This window comes from Enhydra lutris, unplaced genomic scaffold, assembly GCF_002288905.1.
Source record: "Enhydra lutris kenyoni isolate GAN:26980312 unplaced genomic scaffold, ASM228890v2 scaffoldscaffold28, whole genome shotgun sequence".
In the NCBI taxonomy this organism is placed as follows: domain Eukaryota; kingdom Metazoa; phylum Chordata; class Mammalia; order Carnivora; family Mustelidae; genus Enhydra; species Enhydra lutris.
The window spans coordinates 22,558,418-22,581,241 of record NW_019154112.1 but is presented as its reverse complement, the minus strand read 5'-3'; positions in this window follow the sequence as shown (position 1 = coordinate 22,581,241).

Sequence of the window (22,824 nt, the reverse complement as noted above, 5' to 3'; positions counted from 1 at the left end):
AGTGAATTGTTTGTAAATGCAATGACTCTACTTAGAATCCATCCTCACAAGACAACATAATATATGACTCTATTTATATGGCATTCTGGAAAAAGTACAATGATGAACAGAATACTGGTTTCTCTGGGTTAGAAGCTGGTCACGTGACTACAAAGGGCAACTCAAGGGCATCTTTGAAGGGGACAGGATTCTTGATTGTGGTGGTGGATTTATCTGGGATTACATGACTGCATTTATTGAGTTCCACTAAAGTGTTTCCTACAAAGTAATGTTTCCTTTATGTAAGTTAGAGGAAAGAAGGTCACAGAAAGACACAAATACACAGGGAGAGTGTGATGTATGGAGGGAGGAGACAGAGATCGGAGTACTGCACTTACAAACCTAGAATTGCCAAAGATTGCCAGGAACACCAGAAGCTAAGAGAAAGGCATAGAACATATTTTCCCGTAGAGACATCAGAGCAGAGCCCTACCAATACCTTGATTTCGAATTTCTAGTCTCCAGAACTGTGAGAGAATAAATTTCTAATGTTCTGTGCTACTTAAGTTGTGCTACTTTGTTATGCTCTAGGAAAATAATACATGTGCTAAGATAAATACACACATATATAATATAATTTTAGTACATATACTTGTGTACTATCTATAAATTATAGTTTTATATACATAAATATAAATACATTTACATATATAGTAAAATTTTTCTCTTATAATTTGTACATTTATAAATTTATAACCTATATACAAATATACATGTTATATCTTTGTTATCTTTTGCGACAATATGTTTGCACATTTTACAGACACTGTACTACCTGCTTTCATGTTTACTGGCTTACTTTATTTTGGTCACTCTATCCTATTTGAAGTGTTTCCTTTTTTTTTTTTTTTTAAATAAAGAATTTATCAAAGAGAGAGAGTGCATGGGCACAAGCAGGGGGAGCAGCAGGCAGAGGGAGTAACAGGCTCCCTGCTGAGCAAGGAACCAGATGCTGGACTAAATCCCAGGATCCTGGGATCATGACCTGAGCTCAGGGCAAACACTTAACTGAATGAGCCACCCAGGTGTTCCACTGAAGGTTTCCTATTGAAATGTTCATATTTTATTCATTGGGGAATATAAGTTTTATTTTAACTGATGATTATGAAGTCTTTGTCACACATTCACTATGATTTTGTTCTGATGGACTTTGTAGTCTTTTGTCATGTAATACATAAGACTATGTCACACAAGCTCATTTTAACTTTTAGTGGCTGAATCTACTCAAGTATCTTTTAGTCATGGAGTCAATGTAATTTCTAAGTTCCATTTTAATTAAAACCCATCTGATTCTTTATATTGGATTTATAATCAGTGATCATTTGTCAATTGGCTTTATGATACCTGAGCACTCCAATACTTATTTCTAATCAATAATTACTCCCAAATGACTACTGGCCATTTTTTAAATGCTGCTCTACTTTCTAAATTTGCATAATTATATTATTATAAATGATGTAGGTCTGGCTGCCCAGCCAGTTAGAAATGTTTATCAGGTGTGAGAAAAGGCAGGCATCCGAGCTCAATATAATAAGCCCAACAAGTGGAATGCAGCCAAGTCAAGTTATACTAAGAACTGTAGATGGCAGTACTTGGAATTAGAAAGGATCTTGGTTAGGTGTGCCTGGGTGGCTTAGTCTGCTAAGTGTTCCACTCTTGATTTCGGCTCAGGTCTTGATCTCAGGGTGGTGAGATCAAGCCCCTTGTAGAAACCCCACAACACGCTCTCCACTGGGCATGGAACCTACTTAAGATTCTCTCTCCCCCTATGCCTCCACCTGCCCCCACCAACTCCCTGCCCTGCCAGCTTACAGACGCATGAGCTCTCTGTCTTTAAACACACACACAGACACACACAGACACACACACAAAGACACAACAAGAATCTTGCCTAGAAAGGCTTGGTAGGACATGGGAAAATTTAAAAAGAAATTCTAACTTAAGTGTAGGGCATTATTACTTCTCAGTCATGTGAGGCTATCCAAACAGAGAGAAGTGGCTCATTTCAATGTTTTAAATACTCCCTGGCATATTACCACATTATAAAAATATGAAAATTGATGTCCTGTTTGGTAACAATTTGCTCTTATCATCCTAAGTGGATATTTTAAATTTTCTGATTTATAAAACAACCTTAAAACTGATTTTTAAACAAACGTTTGCAGGAAAATAAAGCCCAGTCTTGCATTGTTGGAGAAAAGTCCTGAGAGTCATTGTTGGAGAAAAGTCCTGAGAGTCATTGAAAGTCATTACTTAACATATTGTTCCATTTGGCTCAAACAGGCTCTCAGAAAGGTACATTTTTTGTTCAGGATGAAAACAAAATGTCACATCATTTATATGAGTCCTCTTCTTGTTTAAAAAGCATGTTGGGGGACGCCTGGGTGGCTCAGTGGGTTAAACAGCATGTTGACATGTATTCATTCTTTGGGTGGGGTTTAATATTTAGAATTCCAAGATCTAATGATAATCATGTCATATTATATGTAGATAGCATGACTAAATTTATAAAATGCAAAGCTAACGATTAGTTTTTCAACACTAAATCCCATATAAAATATTTTCCGTGCTGAACCCTCAAGGAATGAATTGTTGGATAATAAAATTGTCAGTTCCTTTCTTTCTATCCAGACTTTTTCTCCCCGCTTAATTTGTTATTTCTAATTTGCTCTGAACTGGGAAATTAGGAACTGAAGCTTGATGAAATTTTTGGTAAAATAAGAGTATGTAGGTTCTGATGCTGATTTTAGGAACTACCCTATGATGGGGATATGAAGTATATAGGAAATGAATATCCTAGGAACTATGAAATGCACATGTGTTGAAGACATCTATTGTCTGCTCAGAAGAATTTCAGAGCTATTATCAGTTTTCCCATACAGGTTTTTCTGCTGTTCCACTCTGCTAGAGGACAGACTCAATTTGCACTTGGAATATTTGATTGGACCTGTTTGTCGTGTTTTCTTTCTCTTAAAGCCATTTTTTTTTAAAGGGATATAAGAAAACCAGCATGGAGATTTTAGCTGTACTTCATTTTCTTCCTTGTTCTATCCTGTTAGGCTACAATTTAAAAAGGAACTTCTATCCATAATCCTGTTCTAATACTTTCAGTGATTCCACAAAATGAGAATATTTTCATCCTTTTGTAAATAAGAAAACTGAGCTTCCATGATATGAAGTCATTTTCCCAGCAGGATACAACTAGGAAGTGGCAACATTGGGATTCTGTCCAAACCAAAGCTCACATTGTCCTCTGCATTCAGCCTCACCCTGCCGAACCAGCTTCTTTCGATTTAGAGGGTATGCTATAGACAGTGATAAGTCTCTACTAACAGGACAATATCTCTAGGGAAATCTTTAGACAGACATTTAGAAAGATGAATCTCTAAATTTTTCCTTTGAGGAGAAAAAAAAAAAAATGTCTCAGATGTTGGCCAAGTGCTGCATTCTGTAGTGCCAGCCCCGACGTGTACACTTCTACTGGGAACAACCCCAGAAACTTGGAATAAGAGATGCAGACAAGTTGGCTGCATAACAAGGATCAAATACTGGAGATGCAAAGTACAAATAAAAAGTGATGGGACAAAAAGCAGGAATCCCTTTGGTGACTCCAGGTTAAGAAGGTGAAACCAATAAACAGGTTGGATGAGGGTAGAGCTGGTCAAAAATGAATAGGAGTAGGTTCCATGGCTCTTAATCAGAAAAGTCATGTGCATCTGCTCTTGAAGGAAGATCCTTGAGAAGAAGCTCACATCTCATTGTTTCATTACTTCTACAGCAACCAGAACTGCCTCTTGGGTGTTAATTGCTGTACTGAAGGGCTGCCATGGGATTGCTCTGGACGGCAAGCAAGCAGTCAGAGCCTGTTGGGTATAGAGCATCCGTGCCAGAGTGGAGCAGACAGACAGCATGCTAGATGAGAACAGGGATGTCTGGGCAGGTGTGGGTTGGGGTGAGAGCAGGCTGCTTCTAACTTCTTTTTTATTCTGTCATGTTCAGACATGGCAGGGTGACATTGATACATATCAACTTTTGGTAGCATCAGTTGGATATCAGAAATCTTCCTCATTCCATCATAGCAAGTTTATCAATGAAGACTGATTTCCTTTCACTTGTTTTTACTTTCCTTTGTTACTTCTTAATAGAAAAACAGCATTTTGATGACTAGTGACCCTGCAGAGCCTTGCCTGTGCTTGCAGGAGAAAGAGCAAGTGGTCAGCTTTTCCCTCATGTCAGTGCTTGTGCCCTGAGCTAAAATTTGTATTTCTACTAAGACTGTCAGAGCCATTTTTCTTGTCTCAGCTTAGCCCTTAACCCACAGGCCCTTTATGACATGTATACGTTGATGGGGTGGTAAGAAACAAATGCTTCTGCAAGGGGAGTGGTTCTAGTACATGACTTTCCCTGGAGTAATCGACTGAAATTTAAAATTGTTAAATTTTTGAGAGCTAACACATGATCAAGTGGTGTAAGATGTGATTTTATTGCTTCATCTGGTCAGATATGATCTGTCTGGGCAGAGTCTGGCTTTTACCTGAAATGAAATTGCATTTCACTATAAACCAATTCCTCAGATCCCTCTGATGAGGGGAAACAGGTAAGGATAGGTCTCAGGGCAGTGCACTTCAGGGTATTAAGACCTTATTCTTGAGAGCACATGTTGATGGCTCATAATGGTCAAAAATAATTTCCTATGTCAAAGTACAACTATTGTAATTTACATCCACATTTTCCTGTCAACTGTGAGTTTGAAAACAAAATTATACCACTTTGCGAGTTTTAAGGCTCTCTACGTTGCATTTTAAAATAACAAGGAAGAAACTGGGTGCTTCTTTATTGTACTGAGTGAGTCACTGGGGTGTGCGCTAAACACCCATCATATTCCCTACAATGAAGTGATGACATAAACCAACATCATTATAATTTTATCTTAATTAGTGTTTTATAGGCTTTAAATTTTTCCTTCTTTTTATTATGTTTTTCTTTGAAAATATGATTATTGTTTCTACATAGCATTTGTTCTGTATTTTGAAATGCCAAGAATACCCTGTAAATAGTGCAGAATAAGCGTTCTTTGAGCTATGGTGCTATTTTGAAGAATTGGTCTAAATTTACAATGGGGAATGCAGTTTTTCCCTCCCCCAAATCAACCCTATTCTCCAAATGAAAAAGAGAAGCTGGAAAGATATTGTTTCATGATTTTATTTTTAGTACCAACGAATAGTTGTGAGGGAGTCCTTCAAAAAGAAGGAATTAAGATGTGAGATTCAGGAAGGCAAAGGAACAAGCAAGCAATGGGTGCTGACGCTTTAGGTCAGATTGGGTCTCTGTTAGGTCTCTAATGCTGTGTAACAAATTGCCACACACTTAGCAGCTTATAATACGAATGTATTATAATTACTGTTTCTATGCATCTGGAGTCTAGTATTTTAGCTGGTCCTCTGCTTAGTGTCTCCTGAGACTAAGTCAGAGTGTCAGATGGCTTCCTCCTCATTTGGAGATTTGACTAGGGAAAGATCCTCTTCTACGCTTTCTCGGGTTTGGGCAGAATTCATTTCCTGTGGTTTTACAACTAAGGTCCTGCTGTCTCACTGGCTGGCTGTCAGGGATTATACTCAACATCCAGAAACTGATCAGGTTCCTGCCACATGAATGCCTCCACAGCATGGCGGTTTGCTCCTTCCAGACAAGCAGGGCAGTGTGTCTCATGCTTTGAACTGCATCTCTCAGGAAGAGGTCACACCCTTTTAAGGGGTCACATGATTAGGTCAAGCTCACTCAAAATAATATCCCTTTTAACGAACTGAAAGTCAACTGATTTAGAACCTTAATTACATCTGCAAAATCTCCTCACCTTTGTCATATAGTATGACCTAGTCATGAGAGTAAAGTCTATCATATTCATAATCTTGTCCGCACTTGGGGAGCAGGGGTGTTAAAGAGCATTGGCACTAATCTCAGAATTCTTCCTACCCCATAGTTTCTTTAACTCTTTGTTCTGAAAAGAGCAGCCAATGCTGCCAACTGATGTGCTTGAACTAACAGAAAGTTCTCCTAGATGAGAGTAGCTATTTGAAAGCTGAAGTAAATGTGATAAAGGGCAAATAACAGTAGCTCTGAGAAAAATGTTCATCATTCTGTTGCTGGTTATATGGCTACTCTGACTAATCTCCTAATGCCCCCCAAAGTTAAAAAGAAATCTAAAAATAATGGATATAATATTTTAAAATATCTCCAGTGCATCAATAAGCTGGGAACTTAGCAAGAAAGGCTAAAAGGCCTAATACTAAAAATAGACACCCACGATGGGAGGCTGAGCGCTGATCTTGGTGTTTGCATGAAGACAGCATTGACCCCAGGTGCTTGAGGGACAGGAAACAATGCCAGGGCCCCCAAAATGGTTGGTCTAATAAGAAACTTCACACAAAGATGGGATTCCTCTGTGGAACAGGGCTATTCCCTCTGAGTTAGAGTAAACTGAACTTAAACCACCAGCTCTGGAAAACTGTAAGAAAAACTGTCTGTTTCAAACTCTGAGTAGAAAGAGTATGAAAACTTAGAATGTTCATTACATGATTCTCAAGCAGATTTTTAGTCCAAATTTACCTTACCTTGGTGTATTGAATATATTTCAAATTAATATTATATGTATGTATGTATGTTTATATATATACATATATATATATATATATATTTGAGTATATTTCAAAATTAAACATTTAAAATAAACCATGCTGCCTGGTAGAAAAAAAAAAAAAGCCTCCTCCACAAAGTAACTTTCCTTCACATAGGCTTCAAAGTGTTTTGCATAATAATGTAAAAAATATTATTTCATCATCACAAATCACATACATACATACATACATACACATACACAGACCACACACCAGGAAACAAGATATCATGAAAGAGAATAAGCAAAAAAAAAAAAAATACAAAATGAAATCAGAGGTCTGACCACTACTATAAAAGCAGTAATTGAAACAAAACAGATACAGCTTGGAATAGAAGAATCATAACACTCATTATTTTGGATGATATGATTTTTACATAAAATACTCTAAAGAATCTATAGATAATTTTTAGTGTCTATGGGAAAGTACAGTTTTTTTAATATATTATCATTCTATGTGAATCACCTGAATTTCTCTACCTCAAAAACAGGTAGAAAATGTGCTCATTAAAATATGTCATTTACATTACCATAAAAATATAAAATGGGAACAAATCTAAAAATGTTTTGAAGAACTTCATGGAAAAAAAAAGCTTTGCTACAAGGCATTCAAAAATGCCTAATAAAAGAGATATAACAAGACCATACATTGAAAAATAAATGGTGAAAAGTCTGTTCTCCGTACAGAATCAATACAATTGCAAATAAAATCCTAAAATTCTTAGAATTCTATTAATACTCTAGCAGTGAACACTGTAGAGTATGTGTAAAGAGATATCAACATTTATAAATGGATTAAGGAGTTTCAGAACAGTGCTCTAAATATATAGAAATTTGACTATGAAAGAATTATGCTGTTGATCAGTAATGAAAATATTTTTATTACTTGCCAAAATAAACTGAGCCCCATCTAATTACTCAAAATAAATCTATGATGTATTGAAGCCTAAGTGGGAACAGCAAAACCATAAAATTTTAAAAGGCATACAGAAGAAGAATCTGAAGATGAGAAAAATACCTTAAGCAAGACATAAAAATATAAAACATGAGGGAAATGATTAATAAAATTAAAGTTTTTAAATATTACTCATTAAGATATCAAAAAGGGAACTAGAAGTCAACTAATATACTGGGGAAAGATGGTTATAGTGCAAATAATTTACAGATGATTATTACCTAAGATAAACAACTATAAATCAGTAAGAAAAAGATAAGCAATAAAAGTGGGTAAAATATTTGGATGGATGCTTAACAGAGCAAGTGTGGTTAATACAAGATAATTAAACTTATTGATAACAAGGGAGATGCAAATTAAAAAGCACACTTTCAAGATTGCCAAAATTAAAAACCATGAAAATGTCAAGTGTTGGCAAGGATTTGGAAGAAGAACACTTGTACTTTGTTATTTGGAGTGTAAATTGGAATACAATTAGGCACTGCCCAATAAAGATTATGCTCATACCATGTTATTTCCTAAATATATATATATATATTTTTTTTTTCAGAGCAGTGCTTTCCAGAATTTTCAAAGTATGAAAGATGTAAACAATGAAAATATACATATGGTATATACTAGATTTTAGGCATTACAACATGTGTAATGAGGCTAAATTAGATTTTTAAAAGTTCATTAGATTGCTTTTTTATAATGTATTTTAAAAGTAAAATAAAAGTATTTTGGAACAAATTTAATATTAAATTTACCTAAAACTTCCAAATAAAACTTCTAAATAATATGTTTTCAAAATATTTATGAGGATGTTGAATTTGTTTCCTTGAATAATGGAATTATTCCATGAATAATTTGTTTCCATGAATCTTTATCTGTCCTATACTTGCACTTTCCATGTTCTTTTTTTTTTTTTGTCGTTGAAGCTATGATAATAGTTTATTTTATTTTATTGATTTTTTAAATTAATTATTTTTATTAACATATAACGCATTATTTGCCTCAGGGGTACAGGTCTGTGAATTGTCAGGCTTACACATTTCACAGCAATCACCATATCACATACCCTCCCCAATGTCCATAACCCAACCACCCTCTCCTTACTTCCCCATCCCCCAGCAACCCTCAGTTTGTTTTGTGAGATTGAGTCTCCTATGGTTTGTCTCCCTTCCAACCCCATCTTGTTTCATTTTTTCCTTCCCTATCCCCCAAACCCCCTGCTCTGCCTCTCAAATTCCTCATATCAGAGAGAGCATATGATAATTGTCTTTCTCTGATTGACTTATTTTGTTCAACATAATACCCTCTAGTTCTATCCACGTTGCAAATGGCAAGATTTCATTTCTTTTGATGGCTGCATAGTATTTCATTGTGTATATATACCACATCTTCTCTATCCATTCATCTGTTGATGGACATCTAGGTTCTTTCTGTAGTTTGGCTATTGTAGACATTGCTGCTATAAACATTTGGGTGCATGTGCCTCTTCAGATCACTACATTTGTATCTTTAGGGGAAATACCCAGTAGTGTGATCACTGGGTCATAGGGTAGCTCTGTTTTCAACTTTTTGAGGAAGCTCCATGCTGTTTTCCAGAGTGGTTACACCAGCTTGCATTCCCACCAACAGTGTAGGAGGGGTCCCCTTTCTCCGCATCCTCGCCAGCATCTGTCATTTCCTGACTTGTTAATTTTAGCCATTCTGACTGGTGTGAGGTGGTATCTCATTGTGGTTTTGATTTGTATTTCCCTGATGCCGAGTGATGTGGAGCACTTTTTCATGTGTCTATTGGCAATCTGGATGTCTTCTTTGCAGAAATGTCTCTTCATGTCTTCTGCCCATTTCTTGATTGGATTATTTGTTCTTTGGGTGTTAAGTTTGCTAAGTTCTTTATATATATATATATATATATATAAAGTATATATATATACTTTGGATACAAGCCCTTTATCTGATATGTCATTTGCAAATATCTTCTCCCATTCTGTCAGTTGTCTTTTGGTTTTGTTGACTTATTTCCTTTGCTGAGCAAAAGCTTTTGATCTTGATGAAGTCCCAATAGTTCATTTTTGCCCTTGCATCTCTTGCCTTTGGTGATGTTTCTAAGAAGCTGTTGTGGCTGAGGTCGGAGAGGTCACTGTCTGTGTTCTCCTCAATGATTTTGATGGATTTCTGTCTCACATTGAGGTCTTTCATCCATTTTGAGTCTATTTTTGTGTGTGGTGTAAGGAAATGGTCCAGTTTCATTCTTCTGCATGTGGCTGTCCAATTTTCCCATCACCATTTGTTGAAGAGACTATCTTTTTTTCCACTAGACATTGTATTCTGCTTTGTCAAAAATTAGTTGACCATAGAGTTGAGGGTCTATTTCTGGGCTCTCTATTCTATTCCATTGATCTTTGTGTCATTTTTGTGCCAATACCTACTGTCTTGATGATGACAGCTTTGTAATAGAGCTTGAAGTCTGGAATTGTGATGCCACCAACTTTGGTTTTCTTTTTCAACATTCTTCTGGCTATTTGGGGTCTTTTCTGGTTCCATATAAATTTTAGGATTATTTGTTCCATTTCTTTGCAAAAAATTGATGGTATTTTGATAGGGATTGCATTAAATGTGTAGATTGCTCTAGGTAGCATAGACATTTTCACAATATTTGTTCTTCCAATCCATGATCACGGAACATATTTCCATTTCTTTGTGTCTTCCTCAATGTCTTTCATGAGTACTTTATAGTTTTCTGAGTATAGATTCTTTGCCTCTTTGGTTAGGTTTATTCCTAGGTATCTTATGGTTTGGGGTGCAATTGTAAATGGAATTGATTCCTTAATTTCTCTTTCTTCTGTCTTGCTATTGGTGTATAGAAATGCAACTGATTTCTGTGCATTGATTTTATGTCCTGACACTTTACTGAATTCCTGTATGAGTTCTAGCAGTTTTGGAGTGGAGTCTTTTGACTTTTCCACATAAAGTATCATATCATCTGCAAAGAGTGATAATTTGACTTCTTCTTTACTGATTGAGATACATTTACTTCTTTTCGTTGTCTGACTGCTGAGGCTAGGACTTCTACTACTATGTTGAATAGCAGTGGTGATAGTGGACATTCCTGCCGTGTTCCTGACATTAGGAACACTCCCCCATGTTCCTGACATTCCCCCATTGAGAATGATATTTGCTGTGGCTTTTTCATAGTTGGTTTTGATGGTATTGATGTATGTACCCTCTATCCATATACTGTGAAGAGTTTTGCTGAAGAAATGATGTTGTACTTTGTCAAATGCTTTTTCAGCATCATTGAGAGTATCATAGGGTTCTTGTTCTTTCATTAATGTATTATATCACATTGATTGATTTGTGAATGTTGAACCAACCTTAAAGCCCAAGAATAAATCCGACTTGGTTTGGTGAATAATCCTTTTGATGTACCGTTGGTAGTATTTTGGTGAGAATTTTTGCATCCATGTTCATTAAGGATATTGGTCTATAATTCTCCTCTTTGCTGGGCCCTTTGTCTGGTTTTGGGATCAAGGTAATGCTGGCCTCATAAAATGAGTTTGGAAGTTTTCCTTCCATTTCTAGTTTTTGGAAAAGTTTCAGGAGTATAGGTATTAATTCTTCTTTAAATGTATGGTAGAATTCCTCTGGGAAACCATCTGGCCTTGGGCTCTTGTTTGTTGGGAGATTTTTGATGACTGCTTCAATCTCCTTACTGGTTATGGGTCTGTTCAGGTTTTCTATTTCTTCCTGGCTCAGGCTTGGTAGTTTATACATCTCTAGAAATGCATCCATTTCTTCCAGATTGTCAAATTTGCTGGCATATAGTTGCTCATAATATGTTTGTATAATTGTTTGTATGTCTTTGGTGTTGGTTGTGATCTCTTTTCTTTCATTCATGATTTTATTTGGGTTCTTTCTCTTTTCTTTTTGATAAGTCTGGCCTGGGGTTTATCAATCTTATTAATTCTTTCAAAGAACTAGTTCTTAGTTTCGTTGATTTATTCTACTGTTTTTTTTTTGGGTTCTATTTCATTGATTTCTGTTCTGATCTTCATTATTTCTCGTCTCCTGATGGGTTTAGGCTTTCTTTGCTCTTCCTTCTCCAGCTCCTTTAGATGTAGGGTTACATTGTGTATTTGAGACCTTTCTTGTTTCTTTTCTTTTTTTTTAATGAGCTGTCTTTTTTTTTTTTTTTTTAAGATTTTATTTACCTGTTTGACAGATAGAGATCACAAATAGGCAAAGAGGCAGGCAGAGAGAGTGTGGGGCGGGGGGGAGAAGGCTCCTGGCTGAGCAGAGAGCCTGATGTGGGGCTCAATCTCAGGACCCTGATATCACAACCTGAGCAGAAAGCAGTGGCCTAACCCACTGAGCCATCCAGGTGCCCGAGACCTTTCCTGTTTCTTGATAAAGGCTTGTATTACTATAAATTTTTCTCTCAGGACTGCCTTTGCTGTGTCCCATAGATTGTGAACAGTTGTGTTTCCATTATAATTTTTTCTGTTTCCATGAATTTTTTCAATTCTTCTTTAATCTCCTGACTGACCCATTAATTCTCTAGTAGGGTGTTCTTAAGCCTCCATCCATGTATTTGGGTTCTTTACAACTTTCCTCTTGTGATTGAGTTCTAGCTTCAGAGCATTGTGGTCTGAAAATATACAGGGAATGATCCCAATCTTTTGGTACCATTTGAGACCTGATTTGTGATTGAGGATGTGATCTATTCTGGAGAATGTTCCATGTGCACTAGAGAAGAATGTGTATTCTGTTGCTTTGGGATGGAATGTTCTGAATATATCTGTGATGTCCATCTGGTCCAGGGTGTCTTTTAAGGCCTTTATTTCCTTGTTGATCTTTTGCTTGGATGATCTGTCCATTTCAGTGAGGGGAGTGTTAAAGTCCCCTACTATTATTGTATTATTGTTGATGTGTTTCTTTGATTCCATTATCAATTGGTTTATATAGTTGGCTGCTCCCATATTGGGGGCATAGATATTTAAAATTGTTGGATAAACCCTTTGAGTATGATGTAGTGTCCTTCCTCATCTCTTATTATAGTCTTTGGCTTAAAATCTAATTTGTTAGACAGAAAGATTGCCACCCCAGGTTTCTTTTGATGTCCATTAGCATGATAGATTGTTTTCCACCCCTTTACTTTAAATCTGGAGGTGTCTTTGGGTCTAAAATGAGTTTCTTGCAGACAGCATATTGATAGGTCTTGTTTTTTGTTTTGTTGTTTTGTTTTGTTTTATCCATTCTGATACCCTGTGTCTTTTGATTGGGGAATTGAGCCAATTTACATTCAGAGTAACTATTGAAAGATATGAATTTAGTGTCATTGTATTGCCTGGAAGGTGACGGTGATGGTTACTGTGTATTGTCTCTGTTCCTTTCTGGTATGTTACTTTTAGGCTCTCTCTTTGCTTAGAGGACTGCTTTCAACATTTCCTAGAGGGCTGGTGTTTGCAAATTCTTTTAGTTTTTGTTTGTCCAGGAAACTTTTTATCTCTCCTTATGTTTTCAATGACAGCCTACCTGGATAGAGTATTCTTTGCTGCATATTTTTCTCTTTTAGTGCTCTGAATATATCCTGCCAGTTCTTTCTGGCCTGCTAGGTCTCTGTGGATAGGTCTGCTGTCAGTCTAATATTTCTACCATTGTATGTTACAGACTTGTTATCCCAAGTTACTTTCAGGATTTTCTCTTTAGATGCTGGGGTGTGGACCTATTTTTATTGATTGTGAGTGGAGTTCTCTGTGCCTCCTGGATTTTGATGCTTATTCCCTTTGACATATTAGGAAAATTCTCTGCTATAATTCACTCCCATATGCCTTCTGCCCCCCTCTCTCTTTCTTCTTTTGGGATCCCAATTATTCTAATATTGTTTCATCTTATGGTATCACTTATCGCTCACATTCTCCTCTTGTGGTCCAGTAGTTGTTTATCTCTCTTTAGCTCAGCTTCTTTATTCTTCATTGTTCAGTCTTCTATATCACAAATTCTCTCTTCTGCCTCATTTATCCTAGCAATAAGAGCCTCCTTTTTTTATTGTACCTCATTAATAGCTTTTTTTAATTTCAACTTGGTTAGACTTTAGTTCTTATATTTCTCCAGAAGGGGATTCTCTAATATCTTCCATTTTTTGTTTTTTGGGTTTTTGTTTTGTTTTGTTTTGTTTTGTTTTTAAGCCTAGCTGGCATCTTAATAATTGTTATCCTGAACTCTAGTTCTGACATCCTACTAATGTCCATATTGATTAGGTCCCTAGCTTTTGGTACTGCCTCTTGTTCTTTTTTTGAGGTGAGTTTTTCCACCTTGTCATTTTATTTAGATAAGAGGAGATGAATGAGAGATCAAAATACTAAAATGGTAACAACGATCCCAGAAAAATATTCACTAATCAAATCAGAAAAGAACTGAAACTGTGGGTAGATGAAAGTAGAAAAATTTAAAAAAGAAATATATGTGTGTGTGTGTGTGTGTGTGTGTGTGTGTGTGTGTGTGTCTGTGTCTGTGTATGTCTCTGTGTGTGTGTTTATATATATTAGACTGGTGAATAGAACAGAGCCACACACTTGATTCTTGATTTTGCGTGTATTTTGGTCTGTCAGAAGAAACAGCTTCCCAAAATTTTAAAAAAAGAAAAACTTTTATAAATATATATACAAAAATATGTGTAAACATGATGAAGGGATGATATAGGGCTATAAATGTGAAAATTAAAAAAGATTCTAAAAAAGGAATTGATAGGAAGTTGGTTAGAAAAAGAAAAAAAAAGAGGAAAGAAAGTATCAGGCTGTAAACTACAATAAAACCATGTGCTAGATTTAGGGTATATTTTGATCTGTTAGAAGAAACTGTATTCCAAAATTTTAAGGAAGAAAAAGCTATATGTGTACAAAAAAATAATGTTAAATCCATGAAGGATAGAATATGACTATAACAGTGAAAATTAAAACAATTTTTTAAAAAGGTATTGATAAGATAAAATAGTTTAAAGGGTTAAAATAAGAGGATAAATAAAAAATGGAAAAAGAAAAAAAGATTTAAAATTTTAACTTTGGAAGACTGAAGAATCATGGGGAAAGAAACATGAATTCTGTGTATTGCATTCTCCTAGTTCTGGAGTTCCACTGTTCTCGTTGATTAGTGAAGTTGGTCTTGGGGGATGTTCTTGCTGATCTTCTGGGGGAGGGGCCTGTTGCAATGATTCTCAAATGTCTCTGCTCAAGGCAGAATTGCACCGCCCTTGCTAGGGACCAGGCTAAGTATTCTGCTCATGTTCGCTCTTGGTAGCTTTTGTTCACTGAACGCTTTCTGTAGAGCTTTGGAGGAAGAGAAGGAAAATGGCAGCCTCCCAATCTCTAGCCTGGAGGAGCAGAGAGCTCAAGCCCCATTCCTCAGTGGGCCCTCAGAGAAAAGCAGTCAGTCCTTTCTCCCCCTTCCACTCCCCCCCCCCCCAGTTTCCCTGGTCTCCAGTTGTCCTCTGTGCTCACCCAGCCTGTGACTGAATGTTTCTACCTCTGATGCATGGCCCTGTTTAGAATCTCCAGACCCAGCAGATTCTTGCAGCATGCTCCCATGCCAGTACTTCCAGAGGAGGAAGGAGGGTGTCTCTCTGTCTCCCTGGATCTGCCACTAGTGGGATCCCTGCCTGTAGAGCAGGGGTCCGACTGTGCCTTGGATCATGGTTTAAGGTAACCCTGAGCTGAGAGCTCACTCCTCAGCTCCTCTCTATAGCCAGTTTCCCCACTCCAATACCTAGGAGCTCTACCACACTCAGACACCCCTGGGTCTTTCTGTGATCCTGTGGGTCCTGAGACCACACCGTCACCAAGAAGGCTTTACCTCTTGCTTAGCCTTTGGAGTGATGTCCCTCAGTGGAGCAGACTTCTAAAAGTTTTGATTTTGTGCTCTGCTGCTCTAATGCTTGCTGGGAGCTTGCCTCTCCCTCCCACAGTCTAGTTTCCCATATATCGCCTTGGATTCACTTCTCCACACCTCCTACCTTCCAGAAGTGGTCGCTTTTCTGTTCCTAGAATTGCTGCTCTTCTTCTCTTTGATTTCCTATTAAGTTTGTAGGTGTTCAGAATGGTTTGATAACCAACCAGCTGAACTCCTGGGACCCCATGATATCTAGGTCTCTTACTCCTCCGCCCTCCTGCTCCTCTCCCCTCTTTCCCATTTTTTTTTTACATTTATTTATTTATTTGACAGACAGAGATCACAAGTAGGCAGAGAGGCAGGTAGAGAGAGAGGAAGGGAAGCAGGCTTCCTGCTGAACAGAGAGCCCGATGCGGCGCTCAATCCTAGGACCCTGGGATCATGACCTGAGCCAAAGGCAGAGGCTTTAACCCACTGAGCCCCCATTTATTTTTATTTGTAGATATCTTTATATAAGAAATTAGAGTGTTTTCTTTCTCTTGAAATGAATTATTTTATCTTTATGGGGTTCTTTTATTCCAAGAAAAGTTTCTCAAGGTGTGGCTGTCTTTATGTATTTTGTTGATAATTTGTTTCCTATTTCCTTTTTATAAATATACTCATTTTTAGATTATAAAATATGTAACAGTTTAAAGAGACAAGTGAAAATTTTCCTTGATACACAACAAGAAATAACATTATTTACACTTTAATTCTTATCATTTCCTATTTTATATGGTGTCAACATACATATTCATATACTTTTACAAAGACATTTTCAACATCAACAAATATACAATTGCAGCATTATTTTAAATATATGTATATTTCATTGTATTGTATATGGATATAGTTTGCTTCTAAATTTGTATTATTATAAAAATGTTGTAATAAAGGCTCTTATATACATGTTAATTTCTAGAGAATTTACAAGGTTATTTGATAAATAAAATGTTTAACATCTAAGATAAGTGCATAATACAAGAAGATGAATTTGTGGGCTAAATGAGAGACTCGATGGTTAGTAGTGTCAGTGCATATTGCAATTGGGTCTTTTCAGCCATATTTTTAGTCTGGTATCATATATCCATACCAGTGTATTTCATAGATTCCCTAATAGGATCCGATTCCCTAATAGGATCCTTTTCTTTTTTTTTCCTGGTAACTATAAAACATGATTTTGTAAGTCACAGTCTTATTGTATTTGCCTTTGAGAACTTCAGCAGAGGATGATAAACACATCATTTATTCTTACCATATGCCTGCAAGAAAAACAGGATGTAGGAATCCAATTCTCCAATTTTCTGTCTTGCTTTGACAACTGACTTGTGCAGATTTGACTTGAGGTTCATCATTCTTGAGCCCTGCATTTACAAGACTGAAATTATGTTTAAGACATAGAACCAATTTACACGAAGTTTCTAAGAAACCTGACATTGGCTCCTCCTCTTATTTCCATCTTGTTTGCAATCAGATGTTTGCTACAAAAGAAGTCTGGGAAAGCTTGTAGGAAGACGGAGCTCTGGGACACCTGGATGTCTCAGTCATTTAAGCATATACTTTTGGCTCAGGTCAAGATCCCAGGTTCCTGGGATCAAGCGCCTTGTGGAGCTCCATACTCAGTGGGGAGTTTGCTTCTCCCTCTCCCCCAGCTTGTGCTCTCTCCCGTTCTCTCTCTCTCTCTCTCTCTCTCAAATAAATAAAATCTTTTAAAGAATTAAAAAAAAAAAAAAAAGGAGGACAGAGTTCTGTCATTCTGCTCTCTGGGCCTGCTACTCACTCAGCGCCATGACTGGAGCCCTCACACACTTGCCTCAGAGGACCAGGCCTTCTTCAGCCACTCTGAAGCTGCATGGAGGTGAATGAACCCATGATAATGTCCTCAGTGAAAATTCCTAGGGGCTGTAACTTATTTCCAAGGAAAAGTAGGTTTGATCATTTTCTGAAAAAAGTGTTACTTTGACAACTCAGAGAACAGACTAAGGAAGTAGAGGCTTTTCATCACCCAAGCAGGAGGAAAGGTCTTTTTTTTTTTAAAGATTTTATTTATTTATTTGAGAGAGAGTGAGAAAGAGAGAGCATAAGCAGGATGAAGGGCAGAGAGAGAAGCAGACTCTCTGCTATCAGGGAGCCTGATGCAGGACCTTATCCCAGGACCCAAGGATCATGACCTGAGCTGAAGGCAGATGCCTGACTGATTGAGCCACCCAGGTGCCCAGGAGAAACTTTTCTTTGGTTCATAGTGGCTCCAAAGGAGATAGATTCAGTCTGCATAAATCATGGCATATAGAAACCATCTCCTCCACCTTAGGTTTCTTGACGACATGTATACCCCACTGCTTCTGACACAAAATTTTGGCTGAGTTGTATTTGATCATTGTTTTGCCTCTATTAGAAGGACATCAGTTCTGTGGATTCCTTGAAGTATTATTTTTTTAAAAGGCTTATTTATTTATTTATTTATTTGACAGAGAGTGAGCATGAACAGGGGGAGCAGCAGGCAGAGGGAGAAGCAAGCTCCCCACTGAGCAAGGATTTCCCCCCACCCCCCCAAGCATAACTTGACTTTGGGATCATGACCTGAGCCAAAGGCAGATGCTTAACTGACAGAGACACCCAGGTGCCCCTCCTTGAAGTATGATTATAAACCACAAAGCTCTGGTAAATTTGTAGGCTTTTCCTTCAGTTCCATTTGTCTGATGATTAACATAATCATAACTCATAGTACACTGTGCTGGACACTGAAAGTTTTATGTCATTATTTACGTTCCATACCCCTCTTTTTTTTTTTTAATACGAGAACCCTGATTGTATGTGTCCAGACTTAAAAAAAATGATATTTCTAAACAATCCTTGAAGTTAATGGTGGATATGTTACATAATTCTAGCCTGTAATGTGTAAGTGGCCATCTATTGAGAATTTCTGGGAAGTTTTGCTTTCTTGAGATAGGTATCACCCCTTTATCACTGCCTTCTTCTTCCTGAAGATGATGTGGTATTTTGGAATCATAAACATGAATACTACATGCTAAGAGTAGGAGTAGGAACCTGGGTCTCTGATAACACTTTGACACCAGCCCTGATTTGTATACCATTCAGATTTCTTGTTGCTTAGAAAACACACACACACACACACACACACACACACACACAGTCAACCCTTGGAGTTGTTTTTCTGCTCTGTGAAGTCAAATGCAATTCTTTTCCTAGACACTTAGTCAATGCAAGTGAAATGTATGATTCCCCAGACTCTGCACACTCAGGCAATGCAAAGTAAAATTTAATTTTTGCTTAATCAATGAAATTGAGGTGGTAACTCTCTTTTCAAAATAAGCACGTGAATTCCAAAGTACAAGAGAAGTTAATTTTTCATATTCTCTGTTCCAATCTTCTGTAGTAGAATAGATAACATTTAGCTGACTATGAACACTTTTAAAATTTCAAATATATAATGTGTACAACATTTTAAAATTGAGGTTATATTTAATACTACACTAAGAAGCATTAAATCATGGGTCAATCAAGACTTGAAGTTCTGTGTGATTCTCTTAGAATATTTGATTAAAAATAGATGCAGGTATAATCAATAATGCATATGCATTCAATCAGGAATCTTGATATTTTTGTTCAGTTATTTAATTGAAATCCCATAAATAAACACACTTCTAAAATTCTGTTACACTAAGGAGCTGGTTATTCCTCCACAGAGACTTATTTTTAATGTCCCTGGCAATGTTCTTTTAAGAAGAAATGGGGAAAAGTTGATGCTTACGAGCTCTCTCTTTCTCTGTGTGATAGCAATGGAATAATAGTAAAACTGGAAATTCTATTAGTTATGCTATTAGTCATGCTATTCAGGTGGCTAAAAAAATGTAAATAAAATGTTTTCCTATTTAAAAAGAGGAAAATCCTCAGGCTACAGAAAACTCAAGCATGTATAATGTTGGTAGAAATGGCTAATACTTTTTGGACCACCAAATACTTGATATTTACACATAATATTTATGTGCAAGTTGATGGCTGGAGGATACCAATTCTTTCTCATGTTAGGAGTGCAGTCTATTTGGAGGAACTATTTGTTTCATATTCTGTCCATGGAATTGCAAAGCCATCACAACCCTTGCTTGTTAGTCTGTGGCTTGTGTACATATTAAAATGGGATCACTTGGAGTTCTCCACTTGTTTTTAACTTTTCTTTAAAAATTTTTTTATTGTGCTATGTTAGTCACCGTACAGTACATCATTAGTTTTTGATGTAGTGTTCCATGATTTAATGTTTGCATATAACACCCAGTGCTCCATGCAATCCATAACCTCCTTAATACCCATCACCAGGCTCACCCATCTCCTCATGCCCCTCTTTTGTTGAGGTCTCCATTTGTTTTGGAGTGGGAGATGGACCATAAAGAGACTATACACTTGTTTTTTTCTAACTAAAGCTCAAGAGAACCAGCTTCATTTTCTTTCTGACATGAGGTTATGATTGTAGTGATGATTGGAGTAAGATTCTAAGCCCCTAGGGATAGCCATCTTGAGAAAAATTACCACACAGGACAGCAGAGAAGAGAAGGAATAAAATCCCTTCCTTTTTCATCATTTCATTATGCTAGTCAATATTTCCCTATTTCATTAAATTAATTTGTTTTTCTGTCCTCATAACCAAAAATTGTCCCAACAGTGGAATAGTGTGGTTCATAATTCATTTAACAAGACATTTATTTAATATTTGTTACAGTGATAAAAGATGAAATATAGTGCTAGAATTTCTTATTTATCCAAGGAGGTAAACATATTAAAGTAACACTAGTGCAAAATACGGTATCTTAAATGCTGTGAGATGCCAGAAGAAGGGGCAATTTTCAGCAAAGACTTAAGAGAAACTATGATATTGGTGCTCAATTCTAAAGAAGTTAGAAGATGGGAAGACTGTTGGCTGGTTGAGCTGGTAGAGTGTGCAACTCTTGGGGCCATGAGTTCAAGCTCCACATTAGGTGTAGAGATTACTTCTAAAAAAGTTGTAAGGTGGGTAAAATAAGGTAGAAGAACATAATGAGTAAGTGAATGCAGACACATGGGCATGATGGTGTGAAAATACATTGTATATTTGGGAGAACAGTGAATAACATGACAAAGCTAGAGCAGGAAGTGTTAGAGTAGTAACTGAAGATGAGGCTTTAAATACAAACAGGGATTGATTTCTGGGATGAAGTGCTCTATTTTATGGAAATGTAACCATTGAAGAGTTTATTTTTAACAATGAGAATGCCATTCTGTATTTGCAGGAAATTCTGGGAATATGACAATTAGGAGAAAAGGGAAAAAGCAGGTTGGTTAATGGATTATAAAACAGAAAAGCTAGAGATACCTGCTAGAAACATCTTATAATAGTGCCTATTAAAGATAAAGGGAGTCTATAACAGATGGTGGTCATAAAAAAATGGGGAAGTTAGTCATTCAGAATATTCTAAGTGTGAAATTGACACTGGAATATTCACTTAATATCAAAGTTAGAAAGAGAGGAACTAAGAATTATTTTTATCTTCTAGTTTGGCCAAAAGCTAGAAAAACATTGTTATGGTTTGATGAATTCTTATGGAATACAGAAAAAAGAGAACTATATGGGAAAGGATCTTCAACATACTGAATTGCTGTGTCAATGGAACCTCCATGAGAAGAGGCCCAAAGGCAGTTGTAAATGTGTGACTGGAGCAAAATTAGAGATTGGAGCAAGATTAGAGCCAGAGAAATAGGTGGGGGATTCCTTAGACTATAGGTTGTTATGGAATGGTTGTCCAGAGATAATGTATAAGATGAGAAGACTGCAGACCTTAGAGAATATGAAATTTTATGGGGCTAGAAAAAAATCAGTGAACACAATTTAAAAAGAATGGGTGGCTTTTCAGGAAGGGTGATGACTTGAATTCACATTCCTGACTGTTGGGTCAGCGGCTCCGCTCCAGGAGTGCAGGAGGAACAATAGAAATGACCGCTGGGGCCGCCATCTTCCAGCCTCCTCCCCCACCCTTCCCTAACCTTTGACTCTCCCGCCAAAAGAATGTATGCCCAGGTCATGTCTCCATAGGTAACCTGATACCTATGCAGGGAACAGAAGTATCAGGACCCCCCACCCCATACCCTCTGATCACCAAATACCCTACCATATATGGATGTGAGCCCATGCCCTGCCTTGGCCCGATAAAAGACCCCTGCCGACTCCCTCCCACTGGGACTTCCCCCACTCCTCTTTCCGGAGTCCAGGAACCTCACCCAAGGGTACCTACCTCCTCCCAGCGCCTCCCTACCTCCTCCCAGCCAGTCTTTCCTGGCTCCCCTTCTCCTGAGCCCCAAAACTTCACCGGAGAGTGCCTTTAATAAATCTTGCCTTGCACCCACTTCGCCTGGTGTTGTGTTTATCTCGCCTATAAAACCTTACACTGACCACTTTTCTTTGCCAGCTCTTTGCTGGCCATCTCAACAAATAAAAGAGCCCTGTTAAATGAATCTGGCAGAAATCAATTTGCTACCAGGACTTGAGCTTCTCAGAAGTGAAAGAAAAGCTTTCAATATTTGTGGAAAGAACAGAGCCTGGAGAGAAGACCATGAAATTACAGCACCTCTCTGACATCAGTTGGGAGAGGAGGAAAATGCAACTTCTCACCTCTCCTGTCAGGTCCTAAACAAGGCTGCACAACCTTCTTGGTGTCACTGGTTCAGGAAAGGGTCTCTTCTAGTGGGCTATACAACATTTCAAGTGCTGGGAAAAATATATACCTCCTCAAGAATATTTGAAGAAGGGGCACCTGGGTGGTTAAGCTCAGTGGTTAATCATATGCCTTTGGCTGAGGTCCTGAGATTGAGCCTCACATCAGGCTCCCTGCTCAATGGGAAGACTGCTTCTCCCTCTCCCACTCCCCCCTGCTTGTATTCTCTCTCTTGCTGTCTCTCTCTCTCTCTCTCCCTCTCTGTCAAATAAATAAATAAAATCTAAAAAATATATATTTGAAGAAGCCTAAAACACTAAGCAGTCTTCATATGATTTAGGAATGCCAGCTGACTTTATATACTGCCTTTCAGGGAAAGGGCTGTGGTGTCTCCCAGGCTTTGTAGTTTTGCCAATTTGTAAGAGATCCCTCCATCCTGCCACATGAGGATGTGGAGGTAACCTAAACTCATAAGAGGGCAATAAAGTCCATTTTTAAAAGACCCTATAAAAACAGAGAAAGAGGCTAAGTTGAATAATATG